Source organism: Dermacentor silvarum, chromosome 6, assembly GCF_013339745.2.
Source record: "Dermacentor silvarum isolate Dsil-2018 chromosome 6, BIME_Dsil_1.4, whole genome shotgun sequence".
Taxonomy (NCBI): domain Eukaryota; kingdom Metazoa; phylum Arthropoda; class Arachnida; order Ixodida; family Ixodidae; genus Dermacentor; species Dermacentor silvarum.
The window spans coordinates 60,747,550-60,761,504 of record NC_051159.1 but is presented as its reverse complement, the minus strand read 5'-3'; positions in this window follow the sequence as shown (position 1 = coordinate 60,761,504).

Below are 13,955 nucleotides of genomic sequence, written 5' to 3'. Positions count from 1 at the left end.
AAAGCGCTTAACATTCCGAAGGTCCTATCACATAAACATTGGGGCGCCCACCGAACGTGCCTGTTACGGATTTAGCGCTCTGTCGTGCGCAGCATTCTTGACTACGGTTGCATAGTTTACGGGTCAGCAAGGCAGTCGTACATCAAATGTCTTGATCCCACACACAACCACGGACTACGCTTAGCAACTGGTGCATACAGGACCTCCCCAATAGAAAGCCTGTATGCCGAGAGTAACGAACCCTGTTTGGAGCACCGAAGAGCTTTGCTCACAATCTCATACGTGCTTAGAATCACAGCTCTACCTAATCATATATGCCACACTCCTGTTACCTACACCACAAACAGAATACACTATGCCAAAAAACCACACAGCGTGAGACCACTTATCCTTCGATTTGAAGATATGTGCCAAAACTAGAATGTTCCGAGCGAGGCTCTCAAGGTCGCCGAAACACCGAATTGCCCCCGTGCTATGATTTCGCACAGTACCGCCGCGCTGTACCGTGTCCATAAACCTTTCAAATGTTGCAGGCGCGTTGCACAAACCAAACGGCATGACATTGAATTCAAACAAGCCGTCTGTTGTCACAAAAGCGGTTTTCTCTTTGTCAATTGAATGCATGGGTATCTGCAGTAGCCCGATCTGAGGTCTACAGATGAAAAGTAGGATGCGGAATGAAGGCAGTCGATAACGTCATCGATCTGGGGAAGTGGATACACATCCTTTTTCGTCACAGAATTGAGACGCCGGTAGTCGACACAAAACCTCGAGGACCCATCTTTCTTTTATTGCGATAGCAATTATATGGACACTCAAAAGCAGATTTGTGCCATCGCCGTCGTCGTCGCCGTCGCCGTGAGGTTCCGTATGCTGTCAATGGAGATGAAATCATCGCCGCGCGGTGGTAAGTGGTTCTTGAGGGAAAGGGAAAGGTTGGCGCTATCTTCTGCAGCCCTTGAGGGAGCACGGCTCAGCGCCAACGGGGAGGGGTAAGTGGGAGCGAAAGAAGGGATAGAGTGGAGACGCCATGGCTGGGCGAAGCAAAACCGGCAGGCATAGGCGGCACGTATCAGGCCGAGATGGAAGGCCTTGGCGTGCTGCAGAGTCTGCAGGGGTGTTGTGCCAGGCCGGTCAGGCCCGGGGTGGAGTGGGAGGCCGTGAGGCCTTCCCGCTTGTAGAAATGTCCTTAGAGGCGTGCGGAGAGCCCTGACGAGTCAAGGAACTCCACGACGCCTCGAAGTGCAGAAAGGTGGTGTCGGCCGGTGAAGAGGAGATCTTCCTCCTTGCCACAGGGGAGGCCCAGGCGGCGGAACTCCTGCAGGAGTGGGCCCCGCTGCTGGAGGTACGCCGGGCAGGCCAGCAGGAGATGTTCGATCGTCTCCGGCTCCCCGCAGGAGCTGCAGGCCGGGGACGTCGCTCGTCCCAGTCGGTAGCTGCGTGCTGCCGTCCAGCTGCAGCCGATGCGGAGCCGGAGAAGGAGCGAGGTCTCCCTGCAAGCCAGGCCTCGCTGGGGGAGTGGTCGTGGGGGGCATCCCAGTGCCACCCGTTTGTCTGGGTGGTGGGTCGCCAGGTGTCGCCGCAGCCTCAGTCCTGTGAAGTCGCCCTCCGTCACGGCCCGACTGAGGGGCACAGTGGTGTGGTGGGCGTCCTTCGCCAGGGTGTCGGCTGCCTCGTTGCCCGGGATCCCTACGTGGGCGGGGATCCAGTGCAGGGACACCGGGTGGCCTGCGTCCTGCAGCGCTGTCAGCCGGGTAGACAGCAGTGCGACTCCAAGGCTGGCGCTTTCTGGCCTCTGCAGGCCGAGGAGGGCTGCCCTGGAGTCGCAGAGGATGGCCGCTGGTACCCCAGGAAGCTCCTCAGAGAGTAGGTCGACGGCCAGGTGGAGGCCTGCCACCTCCGCTGCAGTCGAGCTGGCGTGTCTGGGCAGTCGACACTGCCTGCTCTTCTGCAGGGCTGGTGCCGTGCAGGCCGCCGTGGCAGAGCCGGTGTCCGGTACCACCGAACCGTCGACGTACACCAGGAGGTGGTCTCCGAGGGTCTCGTCCAGGAGGCAGGCGGCCGTCTGCTGCAGGGCGCAAGCGGGTCGCCGCGCGCCGCCGAACGCTGTATGTGCGAGTGAAAGGGCGCGAGGGACGCGCGCTTTCACGGGGACTGAACGCACGGCGGAGAAAAAACGCGCGTTCTGCGCCGTGCTCGCTTAAGGGCTGCAGAAGTAGGCGTCTCTTTCCTCCTTTACAATCACCACATATGTAGAGCAAACGCGCCTTCTTCCGACGCGCGAGAGGCCGTTGGGGAGGGGGGGAGGGGGAGGGAAGGGAGGCGACGTTTAGCTGCGGCACCAAGTGCCTATTTATATCAGAGGCTCGGGCAACAGTCACCAACGCCGCACGCATTTTGAGCGAACGCGGGTAAAACGCCGACGGCGTCGACAACATTTCCGCGTGTTGCCGGTGCTGCTGCATGTCCAAGTTTATACAGCTAATAAAGCTAATATCATTACTCCATATAACTCTCTACAAATTTGCTATCGCAATTGATGCTTCGCCTTTCAGGTGAAACTGCGACAACTTTTTTCACGAGGATGACCGGCGCAGCCCAAGGGCTAGAGGAATCTTGGATGACGCCCTTGGCTAGCATGTCGTCGACCTGTTGAGCGATGATCTTCCGCTCAGACGCGGACACGCGGGATACGCGGGCCCCGTGTCGATCCTGTGGTGAGCCCGCGTAGTTGGAACGCGAACTTTGTTAGCATTCTGCGCGAAATCAAACAATGACGCACGCTTGCTAAGGACGCTGACCAGGGCTTGACGCTTCTCTGACGACAATGACTTGTTGATCATTTTTAGAAACGGCAACGAGTCTTCAGCCCCGTGCTCTCGGGATTCATGGAACGTGTCATCAGTTAAAGCGCCTATGCTGAGTCTGGTATCCACTTCAAAAGAGGCAAGTCGAATACCGCGGGGTAGCGTAACAGACTGGGAGGCTAAATTTGACACCTATAGTGTAGTTGTTGGGCAGGCTACAGAGTGGACGCATCGAGGTACGAGCACACTTTTCTTCACAACCATCGAAGGCACAGGCTCAACAATTGCATGAGATGTATCGGCGTCGACACCGCAAGCAGCAACTCGTACTCTGGATAAGGAACGTGCCGTTAAGACAGCATCTTCAATGACGGCGAGAGTGCGTGAACATGTGGCAGGTTGGTCCGCAAGAGGAGAGAGGAAAAGCTCGCCGGAGTCAACAGTGGCACCGCACTGTTGTAGGAAATCGAGGCCAAGAATTACGTCGTGAGTGGATTTAGCAAGCACTGCGAATTCGGCTTGATACACGTTATCGCAAGCACGTTACACGTTAGCAACTTGATACACGTTAGCAACTCGCCACTGACAGCACGAAATGTATTAGAGGTGTCCCAGCGAAACATCACTTTACGACCTATTCGGGTTTTGAAATCCTGGCTGATAACGGAGACACTCGCTCCAGTGTCCACTAAGGCCAAAGTAGTAACATTGTCCACTAAAACACGAATCCTGTTTTGACACATGGCGACTGGCGGAGGCATAGGGGCATGTAGCTGAAGATGACTGGCGACCGCACCTCCATCGGTCGCGCCGCCTACTTTCCCGGCGGCGGTGACGTGAGACGGCGTCGCAGAGGTGGAGACTTGCGCTGGCGTGAAGGCGGCGGCTTCAAGCTCCGCACAGATACTAGTGAGTCGCTACAGCAATTCGCCTGATAGAGCGTCCTGCTATCAGAATCAGAGGACCAACCTGTCTCGTCACCTTGCCGATTCCCCCGCAGATAAAAAGTACGTGGTCGTTCATACGACGGTGGTGACGTGCGACGGCGGTGAGGACAAAATCGGGCGACGTGACCGCGAATGCCGCATTGGAAGCAGATGGGGCGTTCACGGGCGCACTGAAATTGTCAGTAGGAGGATAACTGGCACGGCCGTCCCACCCTTGAGGAACTGCAGGCGGTCTGCGTGGGTAACCGTTGTGGAACTGGTAACTGGGATGCGCGTTCGTAGTATGGTTTGACACTTCTGGACGAGGCGCGAAGTTGTAGGCATCTACGGAGGCGGCGGTAATGGACCTCTCAGCGAAGTCGCCGGAAGAGAAAGGCTATCGAACTCGAGGAGTCGAGAGGGAAACCGCCTGGCGTCGGTCAAGCTCTTCGGGCACCACTTTCCGAATCATTGAGGCGAGATCGGATGGAGCTGGGACCACATCAACACTGGCGACGTTAGTCACGTTGGCCAGGCGTCCGAACTTCGGTGTGATACGCCGATCGTTGAGCGCTTCAAATGTGCGGCAGTGCAGAACGACGTCCCTTTAGGATTCCACACGGTCTTTTCCTATGAGGAACTGGTACACGTCCTCAGCGATCCCTTTCAGCAGATGACCAACTTTGTCCTCTTCTGATGTCCGAGGGTCCAGGGCCTTGCATAACTTAAAGACTTCCTCGATGTACGTAGTGCACGTTTCGCCGGGGACTTGAGCTCGCTGCATTAGCGTTTGCTCTACACGCTTCTTTTTAGCTATCGGATCTCCGAAACACTTCTTGATTTCGTCTACGAACTTCTCCCAAGTTGTCAAGCTTTGTTCGTGGTTTTCAAGCCACACAGACGCTATTCCCTTGAGGAAGAAGGCGACGTTGTTAAGCTGCGCGGTGGCATTCCTGCCGTTGACCCGACTTGCTCGTTGGTAGAAGCTGAGCCATCCGTCCACGTCTTCTCCGTCTTTTGCAGCTAAAGTGCATGGCTCGATGTAGGGCTGCCATGGAACGCTGGTAGAAGGTGGCGGATTGTCGCCGTCAGAAGCCATCTCTCGTCGCAGACCAGCAATTCGGCGACTTCGTCGAAGCTCCACGGATTGCGCCTCAGCGGTCGGTTCGTTGTCGTTCTTCGGGCGCGCCGTTGTTTTACCCCGCACCTCCACCAAAACTGTTACGAGGGGGTGCGTTTATTTTAAATATGTTCTTCTTTCTGGGGTTTTACGTGCCAAAACCAGTTCTGATTATGAGGCACGCTGTAGTGGAGGGCTCCGGATTAATTTTGACCACCTGGGGTTCTTTAACGTGCACTACAACGCAAGCACATGGGCGTTTTTGCATTTCGCCTCCATCGAAATGCGGCCGCCGATGAATCGATGAAGAGGGGCAAAAGGTTGCCGCGCCGACACCGAGCCGCTCCAAAGACAAGCGCACTTCGTTCTCCTATTCTTCCGTCCTTCCGTAGCTTTAGCGTAACTGTCATGAGTAAGACGCCGGCGGCGACATAAAAGAAGAAAAAGACGCAGTAAACGGAGCGTTCTGAACGGCGCGAGCGCGCGAGGCGCGTGACCCGAGGTATTGTCGAGGGAGAAACGGCACTGAGCGAGCATTATCGACGTGGCTCCGGGCCAGGAAGGTCGCATCGCCAGCTCCGCTCTGGCGACGGGAGACTTGGGGGTCTGGCCGAGTCCGTGACGTTGGCCGTCCAAGGTGTGGCCGTCGACCTCGGCAAGTTCGAGCGAGGCTCCTGGATCAGCTGCAGCCTCTCACGGCAGGACCGGGCACCCCAGAGAGGACCCCTCTTCCACGGCAGACCGCCACGTTTGATGATCCCCGAAACGCGACGTCGGCACTCGGGAAAGGAGCTAGACGGAAGCGGCGACCGAGCACGTCGCTAGGCCTAAGCCGTGGCGCCTCCCTGCCACGTCAGCAACAGCGACCGGGTTACCCAGGCTCCCGAGACGAGCGAGTTCAACGACCGACTACAAGGCAGCAACGACTATACGACAGTCGGCGAAGGCAACGACATTTAGAAAGGTCTAACGAGATGCCCGCCGGGAGAAGACGAGCAACGAGCACGAACTGAGTAAGGACGATCCATTCTTGTAGTAGGTCAGAGTTGCCAGACGTTTGTGTAGGAAACGCCCAGAATCGGTGTGGTCTGAATTAAGGACACGTTTAGTGATTATTAAGGGTTAGGTTGTACATGCGTTAGTATTTTTCCTGCAGCGTGTTTTAGTGTGCTTAAGTTTATGGTTATGAATTTATTAGGTTGTACATTTTCCAGTATTTATTTGTTTAGTGTAGTTTGAGTTTTTAGTTTGAGGTTTTTTGGGTTTTGTGTGAGATTAAAATCTGCTTGCTGTGTTGCCATGCGTCTTCCCTCTCCATCTCTCATAACACCCGCACACCCCCGAGATCGGTGACAAACAACATCACAATTGGCGAGCCTGCCAGGATCCGTTCCCGGATTCTATACAGCCCAGTCACAGATTCTCGGAAGTTGCAAAGATGGATTGGGAGGCGATATCGGCTACAATTCGCGAGCAGAAGCTCAACAAAGAGCAAGGCCTCAAGCTAATTGAAAATGAAAGGAAACGCGTCGAGGCAGAACGTGCGGTAGCTAAAAAAGCGTACGAGGAGAGGAGGCAGCTCCAAGAGAAGGAGATCAAGATGCTACGAGAGCAGTTACAGGCATTGGAAATGCAAGCGAGTGAGGCCGAGTTAAAGATGGAGAGTAGGCCCACTAGCGTAGTAGAACAGCCTGACGTCAGAAAGATGCCAGAGGAAGTTGGCAGAATAGAGCAGCCTGAAAGCAGAGGGACGTCAGAAGACGCAGAAAGAGTAGATAGCGCCCGTGATGGCGTAGAGGAAAGGCTCTTGACTAGAGAACCCTTGAGTAAGAAGGACTATGACATGAGGATGGGCGACATCCCCACTGAGGTTTGTGTAACCAAAGAGCCGAGGGTTGTAGAGGAAGTAGTAGCTTCACCTCGTAACAATAGGGGCTTGGTAATGGAAAATGAGTCCAAAGGTAGCCAAGCTTCAGACGTGAGGAGTCAGTCAAACTCGGAGGGAAATGAGAAGTACGATAGATGTCCCAGTCGCCTAAGAAAGGCAACGCGCAAGGGTAAGAGGATTGGTGGGAGATGGAAAGCACGACGGCGTAAGAAAACGCATGGGCTTGAGAAGATGAGCGGGTCGAGGAGAAAGAAAAAGAAGCTAAAGTTAAGGCAGAGACATCCCAAGCTGCACGAGAAATGTGCTAGAGGAGGAAAGATAAGGAAGCAGACCGGACATAGGCATGCGTGGGAGTTCCGAAAAAGGCGGAAAAAATAAAGCAATGCAACTGGTAGGTTACGAAAGGAATGTTATTTAGGAATGCCCTCGGATAGTTGAGTTGTCAGTTTCCACAAATGTGCGCAGTGAACAAGTTTATTCATGTAGAGTGTTTTGAGACAATGAACATTGCGAACAATTCAGTGCAATGTACTGTGGAGTGAAATGTGAATGGTGCGCGGAAGTGTGGTGATGAGCGGTGAGGCACGCCGACGCACAGAGAAGTACGCAAGTCACCGAAAAAGTCAAGTTCGCCGCCAAAAAGAAGGCCACGAGAAAGAAGTTTTTTGAGAAAAAACTCTTAAAAGGGGAGCCATGTCATGAGTAAGACGCCGGCGGCGACATAAAAGAAGAAAAAGACGAAGTAAACGGAGCGTTCTGAACGGCGCGAGCGCGCGAGGCGCGTGACCCGAGGTATGGTCGAGGGAGAAACGGCACTGAGCGAGCATTATCGACGTGGCTCCGGGCCAGGAAGGTCGCATCGCCAGCTCCGCTCTGGCGATGGGAGACTTGGGGGTCTGGCCGAGTCCGTGACGTTGGCCGTCCAAGGTGTGGCCGTCGACCTCGGCAAGTTCGAGCGAGGCTCCTGGACCGGCTGCAGCCTCTCACGGCAGGACCGGGCACCCCAGAGAGGACCCCGCTTCCACGGCAGATCGGCACGTTTGATGATCCCCGGAACGCTACGTCGGCACTCGGGAAAGGAGCTAGACGGAAGCGGCGGCCGAGCACGTCGCTAGGCCTAAGCCGTCGCGCCTCCCTGCCACGTCAGCAACAGCGACCTGGTTACCCAGGCTCCCGAGACGAGCGAGTTCAACGACCGACTACAAGGCAGCAACGACTATACGACAGTCGGCGAAGGCAACGACTTTACGAAAGGTCCAACGAGATCCCCGCCGGGAGAAGACGAGCAACGAGCACGAACTGAGTAAGGACGATCCATTCTTGTAGTAGGCCAGAGTTGCCAGACGTTTCTGTAGGAAACGCCCAGAATCGGTGTGGTCTGAATTAAGGACACGTTTAGTGGTTATTAAGGCTTAGGTTGTACATGCGTTAGTATTTTTCCTGCAGCGTGTTTTAGTGTGCTTAAGTTTATGGTTATGAATTTATTAGGTTGTACATTTTCCAGTATTTATTTGTTTAGTGTAGTTTGAGTTTTTAGTTTGAGGTTTTTTGGGTTTTTTGTGAGATTAAAATCTGCTTGCTGTGTTGCCATGCGTCTTCCCTCTCCATCTCTCATTACACCCGCACACCTCCGAGATCGGTGACAAAAAACATCACAGTAACAATACTTTAACCGGACGTCTCCTCCCGCCCGTAGGTAAAATATTGTTACGGAGAGAAAATATATGTATTTACAATACATAGTTGCAGGAGGAAGTGGCAGCCGTATTGGGAAGTCGGTCGAAGCGTTGTACGATGCGTTTGCTCTTCGCTTGCTCAAAATTCCGGCATTCCTTTATGATGGATTCAACCGTTGAGCAGTTCCTGCAAAGCAGGAGGTTGAACGCATCGTCTGCGATGCCCTTCAAGATGTGTCCAACCCTATCGGCCTCTAGCATGTCCGCGTCCGCTTTACGGCAGAGAGCCAGAACGTCTTGAATATACGCGACGTATGATTCGGTTGGTGTCTGGACACGAGACGCTAGCTCTTGCTTGGCCTCCATTTGACGTCCCACAGGCCTTCCGAAAAGATCGCGTAGCTTTTCCTTGCAGGAGTCCCAGCTTGTAATTTCGGTTTCATGCGTCTCGAACCATACCTTCGCGGTTCCTCCCAAGTAAAAAATCAGGTTGGCCAGCAAATGTGTGGCATTCCACATGTTGTGCTTACCGACGCGCTCATACGACGTCAGCCAGTCTTCGACGTCGACCTTGCCAGTGCCAGAGAAGATTCCCGGGTGACGTAGCTGGGTTAGTACCACTTCCGCCGGTGTCTGAGCGGCGGAGGCAGCGTCAGCGTCGGAGGCAGCGTCAGTAGCCATAACAGCGGAACCGATGTGACGCCCGCTGCGAAGATCCAGGGCCGGCTTGTGGCGAGATTACCCCGCACCTCCACCAAAATGTTACGGAGAAAAAATATATGTATTTACAATATATACAGAGGGTTGTAGCTCTGTGGCCAGGGTGACACCATCTACCGAGCTCCGAGACACTTCAGCCTCTTCTTCCCCAACCAACGTCATTTTGTCCACAGCGGTACAAACTCGTACGTGACAATATAACAAGCTGATTCTGTTTTCAACTACGGATAGGCGGTCCCAAAAACTGGGCATGATGCAGGCAGCGCAAGCGGAAATTTGTTAGGGCGGGAACTGCCCAGCACCAGGCCTTCTCCGCAATACCAGCGTGGTTGGCGAATACCGCGGGTCGCCCGATACAGCGCGTCACGAAGAGGCACAAAAGACAATCCTAGCTGCCCAATAGGGGATACGTAGTAAAAAGCATTATTTACGTGGCCACTCTATTAAGACGTAAGTTTTGTTGGACTTTCCAGCGTGCAGCCGAAAGCGCCCGCTTTCAAAAGTAGGGGGGGGGGGCAAATGGCACACTTTGACCCCACCCCCTATTGACAGTGGGGGGCAAGTGCCCCCCCCCCTCCCCTGCATGCCCCCCCCCCGGTAGATACGCCTATGGTTCCCATGCAAAAACTTGTACCTTAAAAAACCTCCATCTCCGGAAGGCTTCGTCCACTGCACAGCGAAAACAGGCATTTCAAGTGGAAATAAAGGGGACACAGATTGATACAAATGCCCGTCTTAGCACTTTCATGTGAAATCAATGCCTTGACGTGAAATCTTGGCTGGATTTTGAACCCGGAAACTCTGTTGGGACTTTTGTGATGCAATAATGTAAGAATTATATTCTTTCCATTGTTAAAGAAATGAATGTGTTGCGTTGTTCATAGCTCTGTGCGCAGTTTTCCTATTTTTCTGAAAAAAACATGAAAGGAACAGCTTTTTTTGTCACGCCCCTCAAAATTTAATGACATTTTACATTTCTACTTCCAGCCCGGCGGGCGCGAGCAGTCGCTCGGGCGGCGCTATGAGAGCATATATCAGAGCATTTTTAGGAAGCTAGAGCCACCAGAACGAAGCCTGACCCGAAGACTGACAGTTTCTCTCTATGGAAGCAGTGTCCGCTTGCGAAACGCAGTGAAGGCACTTGCGGCACGTAAAATGGTGCTCTTAGAACACAACCGATGGTTTCTGGACAGAAGTCGGTTGCTATTGGGATGCGCAGGTTGGAAACCCCTTTGCCAAGCTGGCTACGGTCGCCATGACAGTGCTGTCATTGCCTTTCTCGAACGCTGGAGTATAGAGAGATGTTTTAGCAACATGAGCATTGTGAAGAGCAAGCGTCGTAGTAGGTTGGACATTGACGTAGTAAACGCGCTACTAAATGTGCGGTGCGGGCTTCGGAGGGACAAAAAAATGTCATGAAAAACCGTGGCTCCAATCCACGCTATAGAAGCTGTAAACGACACCCACAACGATTACCCATTGTGACGTCATTTGAATTCACACACGTGGCTCTACAAAGAGTGAAACCAGAGACAAATGAAATCTACTTAACCACACCCTTTATTACTTCACATTGACATTATATTCAAGCTCTTCTTCTGGCGTTTTTACTTTTTGAGGTCTACTCATGGTAGCCTTGAATAAACTAAATGAGTTGCTAGACCGTGATGACGTCACTACGTCATTTCTATGCTGTTCGGTACTTATCCATTTGGAGTAGCTTACGCAACCGTAATCTTTACCGGGAAACACACGCGGGAGAAGGAACGCTGTAAACGACACCCACAACGATTTAAGGTCCCTATATAAGAAAAGTACCGCCATCCTTTGACAAATGCCGCTTCGCTCTCTCCTGTGTTATCATGTATCTCCTATTGGACGATGATAGCGCGCGCTTTTCACTTATATATTTTTTTTCGCCTCAGAGCCATGTGAATTCCTCTGTGCAGCCGCAGTCGCCGGCGGCGGCGGCGGCGCGCGCCCGGCCTGAAAGCTTCAACGTCGACTTTCTAGGTGCGCCACCGTCGACTTGGCTTTCGCAAGCAAAAAGTAAAGAAAAAGCAAGCGCTTTAGGAGAGGAGGCGGCGGAGGAAAGAGTAGATGGCGGTACTTTTCTTATATAGGGACTTTATAACGATTGCCACAACAGCGTCACGCCATACCACAACCGCGACGTCAGTTGAATTCACAAACGTGGCTCTACATTTAAAGAGTGAAACCAGAGACACTGGTTCCATGAGGGTTTTTAATGACGCCAACCCCTTTCGTAGCGGCTGCAAACATAATATTTATCGGAACGCGTCGGAGGGTGTTCCCATTGTTCACACGCGCCTTATCATTCATCATGTAGTTTTGATGCTTGTTTTGTGGTTTTTCTTTTGAAAACGAGTTCTGAGCTGTATGTTGAATGCCTGATTTCAAAGGCGATATGCTGTTTGTATTCGATGCTTAGCCTGGCGTTATTTGCTTACGCCGACACGAAAATTTATTTGGCTGGTAGAGGTATACACCTTCGCTGTAATATAGCTTGCGAAGTGACGTGGTAGCAAGAACCGGCACAATGGCATCGTGCTCAACGGCAGAGGATGATGCTCTGCAAGCTGCAGATATTATCCAAGAATTATGTGCCGCAGGACTGATTGCCATTATGTACTGCCATAGCTTCCGTGTACTGTACTGCTTGTGGCAGCGGTGGCAGGGGCGGAGCGCGCTGGACGCAACGGTCTTACCTCGCTCTTCTATTTTCACAGACTGGAATCGACCAGTTCACTGCAGACCGGAGCCTTTGAATCGCGCGCCACCGGTTATCTGTGAACGAGTCTGCTGCCACAACGGGGGAAAGCCGCGGCATATCGTTCGGCAGGGGCGTGTCCCTAGATTCGGTAGCAGCGGCGGAGCGCGCTGGACGCAACGGTCTTACCTCGCTCTTCTATTTTCACAGGTACTCCCGCCGCCGAATTGGGTGCCCGACTTCCTTTGCCGCTGGACTCTGTCGATGTTCATTGCACAAGTGCTAAAAGTGGAATCTCTCATCGTTCACTGCAGACCGGAGCCTTTGAATTGCGCGCCACCGGTTATCTGTGAACGAGTGTGCTGCCACAACGGGGGAAAGCCGCGGCATATCGTTCGGCAGGGGCGTGTCCCTACATTCGGTGGCAGCGGCGAAGCGCGCTGGACGCAACGATCTTACCTCGCTCTTCTATTTTCACAGGTTGGTGACTATCTATCCGCCGTTTCTTTCCGCGTTCTGCCGCTGCCACCAACGGGTACAATATTGTGCTACAGTTGAACAGTGTGTTTTTGGCAAGTGTCCGTGTATTGGCGATGTCTCGTTGTAATTCTTGCCGTAAGCTACTACTTGATATTGACTCTGTTCTGACGTGTGGTCAATGCGAGTTCTGTTTTCATTGCGGTGAATGCTCAGGAGTAAGCGAAAACACGCTGAAGGGTAAACGGGAGCAGTAGAGGAAGAGTTGGAAATGTGAGGCGTGCAGGGCTGGCGGAGGTAAAAGTGGCACCAGCGCGCCGGCGCCAAGGACAGACTCAGAGATTCTTAGAAAACTAGCAGAAATGGACCGTAAGCTCAGTTCACTCCTTGTGATACCAAACAAAATGACTGAAATAGAGAAGTCGATGCAAATGCTATCCGACCAATTTGACAAAATTCAGTATCGTCAAGATATAGAAGATAAGGAAATCAAGGAAGTGAAACGTAAGGTAGAAAAGATTGAGAGTACTGGCGCTCCCGAACAACTGTGTCGACTTGAGTCCGACCTTGAAGCGCTTGAGTGGCGCAGTAGAAGACTAAACATTGAAATACATGGGATTGCGGAAACCGAGGGGGAGAATCTACTCGAGAAGGTTAATAGCCTAGGTGCACAACTGGAAATGCAACCCATCACATCGCATGATGTAGTTACTGTTCACAGATTGCCGGCTAAGACAGGGAAAGCGCGCGGGATCATCTGCGCTTCGTGCGCCAGGAGACTAGAGACGCTTGGATTGCCAAACGAAAGGTTTTGAGATAAAAGATAAACAGGGTTTTCATCAATGAAAACCTAACCTCGCGAACCAGAAAGCTTCTTGCTGCCACTAAGGAATGGGCGAAGGATGCAGACTATCAGTTTGTTTGGCATGCAAATGGCAAGGTACTGGTACGCAAATCGAGTGGTGAACCAGTGACTGTAGTGAAAGATGTGAATGAACTCCGGACCATTAGCGCCTGAGTCTTCTTTTCTTGTGTTACTGATCTCATTACGATGGAGCAGCTCGGTCATATCGACAAACATAAATGGTTTTCTTCTTTTCCGGCAGGTAAAGGCGTGAGCTGTTTGCATATGAATGTACAATCTGCTTGTAACAAACTTGGTGAACTAGAAACCTTTTTCGACGACATTAATGACCTCTGTGACGTCATTATGTTATGTGAAACCTGGTACTCAAATGATGTTAGTATTCTTCGACTACCGCAAAAGCAAACATTTTACTTGAACAGAACAACTCGACGTGGCGGCGGTGTCTCTCTACTGGTGAAAAATTCAATACCCTGTGATATATTGGAAGACTTTACAATAATAACACATAATGTAGAGTCATTGTGCATTCAGGCTGATGGTGTTATATTTGGTGTGTGCTATCGTCCACCATACGGTATCGTGCAGGAGTTCCTCACTTTTGTAGATCGTCTGTTGGCGTATGCATGCGAAAACAAGGAAAAAGTGATCCTTGGTGGCGATTATAACATTGACATGAGTGAATGTAGTGCTAGGCAGCATGACTTATTAAATATAATGTCGAACGGTTGCATAAATGTTATAG